Source organism: Gymnoscopelus microlampas (assembly GCF_963454915.1).
Source record: "Gymnoscopelus microlampas genome assembly, chromosome: 1".
In the NCBI taxonomy this organism is placed as follows: domain Eukaryota; kingdom Metazoa; phylum Chordata; class Actinopteri; order Myctophiformes; family Myctophidae; genus Gymnoscopelus; species Gymnoscopelus microlampas.
The window spans coordinates 40,794,920-40,807,443 of NC_139962.1; the positions used below are offsets into that span (position 1 = coordinate 40,794,920).

General features: G+C 42.5%; 1 protein-coding gene across 1 annotated transcript in view; it reads right to left on the reverse strand.

Annotated features, from left to right (window-relative positions):
* The window catches only part of greb1 (growth regulating estrogen receptor binding 1), a 41,469-nt gene extending 34,948 nt beyond the window's left edge, over window positions 1–6,521 (reverse strand). The window contains exon 1 of the mRNA XM_084058607.1: window positions 6,424–6,521. The gene's annotated coding sequence lies outside the window, so the exon portion shown is untranslated. The remainder of the gene's footprint in view (window positions 1–6,423) is intronic.
* Window positions 6,522–12,524: the final 6,003 nt, after the last annotated feature.

The window sequence follows — 12,524 nt, forward strand, 5'->3', positions numbered from 1 at the left end:
CGTGTCATGGTGCAAATAACGTTTTTGCTTTAAAAAAAAAAAGTTGATTAGTGGTGATTATTTGTTTTTTTGTATATTGTAGTTATTTGTCATATGTGCCATGTGCAATTTTTGTTTACAAAGCCTAAACATCAAACAACGTATTTCTTATATATTATGTTCCAATGTTTAATACCAAAAACACAACACGTTAATCTTCACGTAAAATGTCATGATCGTGTCAGGCCTAAACAACAGAGGTAATAATTCTATTTTGCTAGGAGGATGAACACAGCTGATCTGAGAACAGCTAGGTGACAACGGGTTTGTACAGAGTTCAGTGTGTATCTGTGTCATACAAGCAGCTAACAGGGTTAGTGACATGACATGGCTGAATGACTCAATGGACACCACCTTACACCCCCTACCACACACTCTAGCTCTTCTCTCTAAACGCTGACAGCCCATATGCTGCTGCCTACCCCCCCCCCCCCCCCCCCCCCCCCCAAACACAAACGCGCACACACACACACACACACACACACACACACACACACACACACACACACACACACACACACACACACACACACACACACACACACACACACACACACACACACACACACACACACACACACACACACACACACACACACACACACACACACACACACACACACACACACACACTCTGCTGGGAGTGGGAGCTACTCTTGTCTCTAAACTGACTGACCAGTTGGCAGCCAGCTTAATGAAAAGACTAACCTGTCAGATTACAGACTTAAAGCTGTGTGTGTGTGTGTGTGTGTGTGTGTGTGTGTGTGTGTGTGTGTGTGTGTGTGTGTGTGTGTGTGTGTGTGTGTGTGTGTGTGTGTGTGTGTGTGTGTGTGTGTGTGCGCGTCTGCATGCGTTGTGCATGTGATTCATTATAGTAAGGAGTACAGCCTCCATTGTGACTGAGTTATCCTTTTAGCCTTATGTCTGACTGTACCACGTGGCGCGCTGTTTACATTTTTGACTAATAAAAGTATTCAATCAATCAAAACATATAGGCAGTTTCTACTGTTGCAAGGAGAGCAGTGTCAATCCTTGTCAAGACCAGGTCAGTTTACTTAGGCAAACTGAATCAGAAAACATCCTGAGCAGCCTGGTAAAAATGTATTATGAAAATAATTGAATCAACAATTTTGTAGGCTAGCTATAGCAGCTGTTTCTCTGACAGTTTGTTGTTTCTCAGTGAACAGTTACAAACAGGAAATTCACAAAGTTTGTGACCTTCAGGGCAGCTGTGTTATTTGTTTACGGCCTGAAACTGTCTATATTGTGTTTGTATGTTTGATAAACTTTGAAGAGTACTGACTGCAGTAGGAGTTTTATTCCAGTGAACCAGCTTTATAAGAGATGAGGGAAGACTTCCTTTACAACCTCTTCTATTCTACCTTTGAAATTCATGTTAATGACGACTCTCTCTGCCTCTCATCTCACACACATCCAACCCCCTCCTTCTTCCAAACATTCATATGTAAGTTAGCGTTGGTATGTTTATAGAGATAGGCAGGAAACTGAAGATAAAACCCTGATGTCTGCAACAACACAGTAGACAGGAGGGGGAAGTCATAACACCTTCACCTCTCTAAAGAACCCACTGCGCTTTACAACCAGAGGAGAGGAAGGAGAGAGGGAGAGAGGGAGGAGATCAAAAGCCGAGAGGTGTGTTAATGACAGTAGTACGGGATTCATCTTTCCTTTCACTCCTGGCTGACAGCAAAGGGAATAAAAAACACTACGTCGTTTAACAGAATACTTCTTACTGGAAGGTTGCCGGGGACATTTTGTTAAGCAATTCAATAACTAGAAGTACATGGTTGAATATAATGGGGGGGAAAACATCTCTACTCTGAGTCTGAACCACAAGTTACTGCTTTCTTTAATAGATGCTAAGTATGTTATTTACACTTGATTTGACACATTAAGACAGGTCATACTAGTTAATTTGAGCACATACTTGTTTTCTGATCACTTACAAGGAGGAAAACAAGGTGAAAACATGGCAGGGTGCATACGATTGAACTTATAGTACCCTAACCCTATATTAAGCAACACAGTTGCAGCTAATCAAATTAATAATGGGTGTGTTAGATTTAGGCGTGTCACGTGTATACTGTCTATATGTAACACCCGAGATTTGAACCCAGAGTACACGCTCGTGGGGTTAGGGTTAAAGCCAAATATCTACTTTTTTGGGGCTGAGCTACTTTCTACATAAGTTTGCACATTGGCACACCTATCGCCCTGCGCACACCTAAATCTAACACACCCATTATACATTTTATCATCTGAAGCAGGATTGCTTAATAGCCATGTTTTAATCGGCTGTACTTTTAAAAAAAACAACTACAGAATCAGCCTAGAGTTTAATTCTCAGTGCTCTACCTAACAAAGTTTTATATCTTCCCTAGTTGCTCTGGATAAAAACATCACCTAAATGCCTAAATTGTACGTGTGTATAACTGTAAGTATTTAAAAAAGTAACAGCACCGTTTGGCTACATCGTGAAATCACTAAAACACACGACCGAGACAAGAGAAACAGGTGGGAAATAAAACTCAAGAAGAGCTTTGTCATTTTCTTCTCGTCTTTTCCTTCTCACCATGACGGGGAAGTGGGAGATTCTTTCATCTCCACCCCTCCTCTACGCCCCTCTGTTCCTCTTTCAGCCTGGGGAGAGAGACGCTATTGTCATGTTTTATGACCTCTAACACCCCATCCCGCCCCAACCCCCTTTCCTCAGCACACACAGACACAGTTAGGGACCCTAACTCTTCCCTAGATTACAGCAACACACCATGGCAAGGAGTCTCTGCTGAGCATCTATCTCTACACTGTGGAAGGTGAAATCCTCACTGTTATTTCAAGTCTGGAATGGTACACTCCACATGCCATTTTCCAAGGCAATATTTTTCTAGGATCATACACCCCTATATGCTATATATATAGGGATATGCTGCTACAGATGTTTAAGTATTGTATCAAATACTTCTGGTTTAATGGAGAAGTTGTATGAAGTACAGGTGGTATTTGTACAAGAGCAGTGTGTTACGTATTCACACATTGCATTTCAGTACATACAATAAATATGTGAAATATAGGAACATGCTCCAGGGGAGATGTCCACTGGTGGGAGACTGTGTTTGTAGCGGTCATCTCCCAGGGTCTACTGGTAGGACTCAGGAGACTGTGTTTGTACTGGTCAGCTCCCAGTGTCTACCAGAAGGAGACTGTGTTTACAGGGCAGCTACGTACCAGGTATGAATGGGAGTATCTATAAGCAGGGTGTTGTTGCATCAAAGTGCGCTCAGCAAACGTTCTCTGCATAAACAGGTTTAAAAATAAGCAATAACAAAACACATGTTTAAGTGATGACATGAGGTGGATTTAGGACAGGAAAAACAACCCATTTCAATTTTTCCGTGTAACACCCGGCCCACTGCAGTCCATATGCACACACACACACACCCACACACTGCTAGAAGGGGCTTCTCATGACCGCAGAGTCAAAGGTCAATCCAGATAACAATGTTTAAGCAATACTTTGATGTGGCCCATACCTCTAATATGCACACACACACACACACACACACACACACACACACACACACACACACACACACACACACACACACACACACACACACACACACACACACACACACACACACACACACACACACACACTATCCCATGGGCTTAGGCTTTGTGGACACAAAAGGCCTGTCCTGGGGGTGAAAGGTTATAATGGGCGAGGTCAGATAGGAACCCCAGGCTCTTTCTCTGTTGGGCAGGCCCACATACTAGCCTCACACACACACACACACACACACACACGCACACACACACACACACACACACACACACACACACACACACACACACACACACACACACACAGTCTGACAGACAGCCCTTCAACCTCTAACCCTGGTACCCTCAATGGTGGATCATGTTACACAGCAGTCACGCCCCCCCCACACATGTGTGCACTCGTGCACACATCACCAAGCAAACTAATCATTGTAATAATATCTGTGTCTGCTAAATAATGAACAGATATAAATCCAGAGATGCGGATGAAAATGTGTACAAACCTATATTTATTACGAGGGGAGGGGGGGGGGGGGTAGAGCAGCCGCTTGGGAATCTGGAGGTTCCTGGTTTGATCCTCTCTGCCTGTGTTTATGTCAAAGTGTCCTTGAGCAAGACACTGAAACCCTAACTGCTCCAAATGAGCAGGTTGGTGCTTTGCATGGTTTCCTCTGCCATCAGTGTGTGGATGGATGGGTGAATGTAATGCACACTGAGTGAATGTCCCCAATGAATTTGTGTGTGTGTGTGTGTGTGTGTGTGTGTGTGTGTGTGTGTGTGTGTGTGTGTGTGTGTGTGTGTGTGTGTGTGTGTGTGTGTGTGTGTGTGTGTGTGTGTGTGTGTGTGTGTGTGCACGCGCGTGCAAGCGCAAGTAGGGGGGTAGAGAGAGATAAGGCAACAGGCAGTGGACTGTAGAACAGGGTCAGCTGGTTGGTGTAGTCTCTCCTTCAGTCTCAACACAAGAATAGAGAGAGAACCTTCCAGCTTCACAGATGCTAACACACATACACACACACACACACACACACACACACACACACACACACACACACACACACACACACACACACACACACTGAACCATCTGAACTCACTGAACTCATCACAGGCCAGAGCCCCCACTCTCTTTCGTCTTTCACCATTGCATTTACTTGGTGGGTGGACACCAGCTAGCCAGCCCCTGGCGGCCTGTCAGCTATCCAACTGGCCATTTAACCAGCCAACCAGTCCAGTTAGCCAGCCTGAGCCAACCAGTCCATTGAGCTAACCAGTCCAGTCAGTCAACTAGGCTAATTGAACTTCCACATTGTGAACCAGCTAAAGGAGTAAACTAACCAGCAAACTCAGTCAACCAGCATCTTCTGTGTAATAACACCATTATTCCCATCACACGTTTAACCCTGGCATGATCTGTCAGAAGTATATAACACCATCTCTACACAAGCAAGATCGTGTTAGCTGATCACAGGTAGATGCATTGATCCTGTGTTGTTGAGTGTGCACCTTCACACATGTAATGAGTGCACTGTCAACTATAGCTGCTCTGTTGGCTGCATTTCTATCACCCCCATGTCCTTGAGTCCTGACTTCTGTCTCACTCTGTTTCTGTCTGTTCTGTCATATGAAGAACAGACACTGTATGAAGTATAAAGCATACTGTCTTGTCTTCACCACTGTTTCTCAATCATGAGTTGAAAACAAATTCATTTTTTTCCCCCAAAAAGAATGTCATGAATCAAATTAAAATAATCAAAGAAATTCCCTTAATTAGAAAACAAATTTAAGAGGTAGTTTAAGAAGTAGCGAAAATAGCTGATCTGCAAGCTCTCGGGAAAACATCCGATTTCTCTTTTGTGTCTTGACCTAAAAAGTTTGGGAACCACTGGTCTTTTTTTTTCTGCTGCTATTTGTCCCAAAAACGTGTATACCTATTGACCGCAAAACCCTGAAAGATTGATGCTATTTGTTTCAAAAAGCTTTATACCAAGCTACCCTTACCGACATACATAACTATTCATATTCATATATAACTATTTCTAACAGCAAATGAACACTAGTGTTTTTTGTAAGCCAGTTGCAATGTGACATAGCTGTTTACACAATGCTATATATACTCCCCAGTTTTTCCTCGTCTTTCCTCTTTTCTTTCATTGTTTATTTTGTTTTTGACACTTTCTTTGGCAATGTAATTGTATGTTTGATATGCCAATAAAGAAAAAACAAATGTAATTGAAAACAAGTGCTAAATGGTTGCAATTAAACAGTTGGTGTGTGAATGAATGAGGTACATTGTACCATAGATCAGTTCTCAAAGTGGGGTCCAGTGACTCCATAAGGGGGTTTCTTGAATTTCTTCTAAATTGACCTGTACAAGTATGTAACTCTGACAGTATACAAATGGAACGGATCCATTTGGTTCCATTTGTATACTGTCAGAGTTAAGGGGGGTCCTTGAAATGTAAGTTTGAGAACCAGTAACATAGATAGAGCAGCAGCCTCAGCAGTGCCAGTGAAGTGAACAGAGATGCATCAATATCCTCACTGAACCTTACTGAGCCCCCCTCCCAAAAGAAAAAGTATTTAAAACGTTTAACTCTGCCTACTTTGTACAATACCAGTGTAAAACACACATACACCAACAAACAACACTATCTGAGCGAACACACTCAGCCTCAGGTCGAAGTATCAACACAACGCCATGGTAACATAAATTACCTGTATAATCAAGTAATAAATGCATACAAATTTAACCAAAGCGCAAAAAAACTAAACAAAAAACACAAGTGTTGAAAGACTTACCTGTACAATTAAACCGCTAAAGTCCCGAGTATTGTTCAGGGAAAGTGTTCTGCCGCCACCATATCTTGAGTAGTGTGTTCCTTTCTGTCCTCCTCACCTCTGATCTGATCCTCTCGTAAGTTCTCCCTGCACACACACAGTCCCTTGACAAACAATGGGATGGTGGAGTCTACATCCCATAGCCCGGAGGGACTCTCGAGCGCCAATTGGTTAGCTGTTTGCAACTATACCTCTATGGTTTGCAAGCGCCCAGAACCGTGGAAAATGGTTGAAGCGTCAGAAGCTTGGTGGCCAAATATGGTATTGCAGGACTCCAGCATTTAGGACATCATTTAGGACGCTACTGCGCATGCCTCTTTCGTCTGAAATGCTAGTGCGCTTGCTCTATTGCTCCAATATTGGAGCCAATCCAAGAAGTAGCGGTACTTCCCGGTGCTTCATGCCCTTGTGAGCAACTTTCATTGAAATGAATAAGTGGGGGCGGGGCAGTCAGCCCTCTAGATATATTATAACTACTATGGTGCCGCCGGGTGACGCTGAAATATAGTACTACTACCCGTAACCCACCCAGTAGATTCATTATTCATTCACAGATTATTAGCAGTGGTGGAACAAGTACCACATTTTTTACTTAAGTAACAATATTAACACTGCAATGTAGAAATACTTCTGTTACAAGTAAAAGTCCGGATTTTTTTTTTAATTGAGTAAAAGTACAAAAGTATTGGTACCAAAATGTACCAATAGTAGAAAAGTACTCATTATGCAGAATGTCCAGTTTCACAAGTTTTCGAATGCATAGAAATAATTTGAAAATAGCCGATCTACAAGCTAGTCGCATCACAACGCATTGGGAGCTTGTACATTGTCTATTTTCAAATAGCCAAAGTATATAGGGTTGAAGTGGTTAATGTATGCTTTGAAATAATATTCAACATCTTCAAAGTAACAACTGTCTGGGGGAGAGGCGTGTACATTACTTTCACAACAGCGAAAACTTTCAAATTGTTCTTTTTGTGATTACTGAGTAAACTTTTAATCAGGAATTGTGGTAATGTGCTTGCTTATTAATGATTGTCGCCCTCTGCTGGATATGTAAGTGAGTCGCGCTCATAGCTCTATGGTCGCGCTACCATGCTAGGTGACAGCGGTTATGAATGACTGTCGCCCTCTGCTGGATAAGCACCTGAAGCACAGGAGATGACAGGACAGGAGGGGATGGGAGGAGAGGAGAGGAGAGGAGAGGAGAGAAGAAAGGAGAGGAGAGGAGAGGAGAGAAGAAAGGAGAGGAGATCTCCCTCCACACAGCTGATTCAAATTAATGATCAATGGCTCTTGACACTTGCTCTTAGCAGTAGCTCCTGTGTTTCATTCTGACTGGCTGCTGTTGCTGCTGTGACACCTGAATCTCTGCATGGGGATTAAATGGTATGAATACAAAAGTGACTTCAGCGCTTGATAATCTGCTGTGTAAGGATGACCAGCTTTGCGGTTGGAATTAGCACAGAGGCATGGAATAGAGTTCAACCAGACCGGTGTATTTATTCACCACAACCAACATAGATAACTTTCAATCATTGTTTCCACATTGACATGGTGGTGTTCCACCCCTCTGCTCTCTCTGACAACTGGCAGCCTTTTATACCAGCTGCAGCTAATGAGCCTGGACTGCTCCATTCCAAGGGGTGTGTTATAAATCTAAACATAATAAATACATGAATACCTATACAGTTAACCCACATACACATATATTACAAAACTCTTAAGAACTACAACAATCATGATTCTTTTTCCTTTTTCCACACAACATAAATATCATCACTAGCTAAAGCACATCACAACCCCCCTCTGACCTCCTGACTATGGTCCAGCCCAATCTACTGAACCACACCAGGTACTGTGAAGCATTCAATTAAACGCAACAATAAAACCTCCCACTAAATACATATTGCTCTCTTATTACACTCATACCCATTACACATTGCATTTACCCTTCATGATTATAATTCAATAAATACAACTGTGCAAAACATAAGAAAAAAAACAACAACAGAGGACCTCTCTCCGTTACATGCTGTATGGAGGGAGATCTTGTAGGCAGACTAATATGACCCTTTTTGATTTCTGTCAGGTTGTGTTCCCACATTATTGTTGACTGATTTGATCCCTCAAATTAATTTAATGACTGACAACAGGAAGTGATGCTCATAATTGACACACCACTATTTGTCCAACAACAACAACACCACAAAAATGTAACCAGTAGGCTACATGTAATTTGCTGTATCCTGACTTAATATATATATTTTTTCACTTTGAATTACTCTGGTAATACATAGGCTTCAAAATCTATACAATATGAAGTCATATTTACCAGTCATAATTAGAAATACAAAGCTATCATTTACACAAACAGCGCTCTCATCTTATAGGCTATTGTGTTAAATGTTGATTGTGTCTAAAGTGCTTTTGTCCCCTGGTCTCATGTCTCATATTCTCGTAACCCACAAACTAAAGATTTCTGTCTTTTTTTGCTAATTTTAGCACATAATACTTTGATGTAGTCAGTGTAATATCACTACATACAAATGACTACTCTCAAAATGTATTAATTTGTATTCTAAAAAGGATTCTGGTGTCATTTGCAGTTTGAAATACATCGGCCAGTTATCACAAAAACAGCATTTTTGAAATGAAAAAGGGATTAAAGCTTTGCGTGATACATGACATCTTTGAAGGAAAGGTTGGTCATTTTCCCTTCTCAGTAATGAACGTGTAGGCTTATGTATTGTTGTCTGTATTCCAGTAATCCTTTTTAAATCAGGCTGTATGTGTGATGGGGGTGTAAAACAGCTCCATGGTCAACTGTTGTGGACGTGACATGCATTTTGCTGAAGGAGTCTAATACAGTCAGCACTCAATTGAAGTTAGCCACATTCTTCTATAAATATACAGTACACAGACAGACAGACAGACAGACAGACAGACAGACAGACAGACAGACAGACAGACAGACAGACAGACAGACAGACAGACAGACAGACAGACAGACAGACACACACACACACACACACACACACACACACACACACACACACACACACACACACACACACACACACACACACACACACACACACACATATATATATATATATATATATATATATATATATATATATATATATATATATATATCAACACATAGAGCATAAATAAATGTTTAAGGGACAAAGCATGTTAAAGCCCAATGTAGAAATATAAGCAAGAATACTAATCCGTAATTTAAATCCGTAGATAGACAGGAACATTAAAAGTGGTAATATAAAGATACAATAATATATATTTACACAAGTAGAAGGAAAAAAAAGGGGGGGGGGAGAAGAAATACAGTGTACAACATGTCAGGTTGGAAATGATGACAGTTGCAGTTTGCCGTAGTCATTTGAGATGGGTCTTCAAAGTGGTATATATGGAATCCCTGTGACTGATAGAATCCTTTGCCTTTTTCCATCAGCATTGGGTAGAATTCTATGAAAATGTGACAAGACCGCATCACATCAGATCTCTGTCTGCTACACCTCCCAACAGAGAACCAGCCGGCCAACCAACGCAGCTCTGAAAACATTCATTTCTCATTTTCCCTCTCCTGGGTCCCTCTTCCCTCAACGCCCCGCCCCCTCATGTCCATTGCAATCTGTCATGGTGACGGGGCCATAACCCCCCCCCCCCCCCCCACACACACACACACACACACACACACACACACACACACACACACACACCATACAGCCACACACACCCAACACCCTCTGTGCTAAGTGCCACAGTGACAGACAGACAGACAGACAGACAGACAGACGGACGGACGATGGTTGGAGGAAGTAGTGGAGGGGCGATACCCCCCGTACCCCCCCCCCCCCAATATTAATTCACAGATACTTTCCATCTGTCCTCAACCTCAAAATCACAAAGTGAGGTCAGGGAGGACAGTGCATGAGATGAGAGTTGCTCTGTTACTCCCAGTAACTCCTAGAAGCCCCTGGTTTTTCACCATTCAACACATTAAGAGCATAAATGACTGAATAAATTATATGAACCGTTATGTGGAGGACACGTAATATGATAAGTGCATTGTTATGTGGAATACATAACAATTAACAACTAAATAGCACAATGAACAACAATGAAACAATAAACTTGTGTGCATGCTGCGTCTAACAGTCCCCAGAGACCCACGCAGGCACGCACCCAACAGAAAGTCACAGAGGTCCTGAGGCATACGCCTCCTTCGCTTTCCAAGGTTCAGGGTTCTGGTGTCCCAGGCTGATGGACGTGTGCAGTGTGGAGGGCCTTTCCCCCTCCACCCGGTTCGCCTCTATGCTAGTGAGGGGCCCATCGAGAACCACCTTACAGAACCCTAGTACCCTAGTACACTACATGGCCCAGTCCAGTTGCCACAAAGTTCCGGTGACACTCCCTTTTTCCAGGAGGGGTTGAACTCCCACACCCGAGCCTCCAGAGCAATGTCCTCTCCTGCGTAGGGAATTATTGGCCTGATTCTAGCTGACCACAGCCTTGGTGAGAACCTGTTCTCCGTCAGTTCAGGTGTCTCTCGTTCATTAGACTGACAGAACGAGCCCAATCTATGGTCTTGAAGGGCGGATCCAAACCCAGCCGCCCGGATTCGTGCGGCGCTTCCTATTGCTTCACCAATCTATGTCCCCGCCTCCCTTCCCCTTCCCCCCTCCCCCCCCGGCCTGTGCACGGAGCACGCTGACGTCACCAAATTTAGAGCGACGCCCCTCTGCACTCTGATTGGTTAGGAGATAACAAGGTCCTAAGACCATCGTTCCTGCATCGTTCGCCCAGGCTTTTTTTCTTTTGTAACAAAAAAAATGGGTTTCCGAGGCTACTCGTTCATAGTCTCTAAAGTAGCTGCGCAAAACTGTCCAACATGTTTGTTTGTCCGCATAAGGTCTGCTGGAATACAACGCTCTTACAAACATGAGCACTGCTGGAGTGCAACCTGTAGACTCCTTTACCGCGGTTCAGTATAACCACAGGACTAGGGGCAAGTGGAGATCCCAGTCTCTAGTCTGCTGGCAGTCAGAGTGGATGGCGAGCTGTTTCGTAAGGTGGAATTTAATCACTTTACCAGTGCATCGCTGTGGGTGCAGAGGAGTAGTCCTTATCACTCCCAGCCGCAGACAGACTTCCTGGAACACCTGGGCCTCGAAGTTGTGAACTATTATGGAGCTCCTCAGCAGTGTTGGGCAGTAACGCGTTACTAAATAACATTATTGTAATATTAATACTTTCACCAGTAACGACAAGTGTAACTTATTACAATTGCCAAAACAGTAAGAATTTCACAGTTATTAATCCACATAACGCTGCATTACTTTGTCACAATGAACATGATTTGTTTTTGACAGAGAAAAGTACTCTCTCTTCTCCACATTTTGTTTGTATAGAGTTGTAGTGTGTGTGTCCGAAAAAAAATATTACAGATCTACTGTACAAGGTATCCCCTCATAATTTAATTGTACATTACATTATAACTATTCTTTTTACATAATATATGAGGATTCACAATTTCATCTGAGGGGGCATTGAAAATGTTTGCCCACTTTAGATGCCAGGCTAGTCCAAAGTCTAGTAGGTATTTATCAACTATGTTGCCATAACCTTTTATATACTGTACATATTATGGCATACGCAAGCTCTCTGCTTCTTTTGATGCCATCTGTGGTTATAAACTACAAATCCATATGGGGCAAAAAAGTTAATGTTATTCGGGTGCCGCTTTTTTTCTTTTTTTTTTAAGCACCACCCTTAAAACATGAACATAACATGAACATAGCATTCCAAGGTAGCATTTAATGTTACCTTGGAAGATCATCCCTGTGGATCATGGACGTCATGTGGCCAGTCTATGATATCAGTCATGTACTATGATGTTAGCGATCTCCATATTTGGGCAGCGTTTCAGCCCAATCTGCCCTCCTTCGACTTCCAGTATGAATACAACTTCTAAAAAACAAAATGATCAACTATGAATTATTTCCTTTGCCTACTGGAAGAATGCACAATAAGTT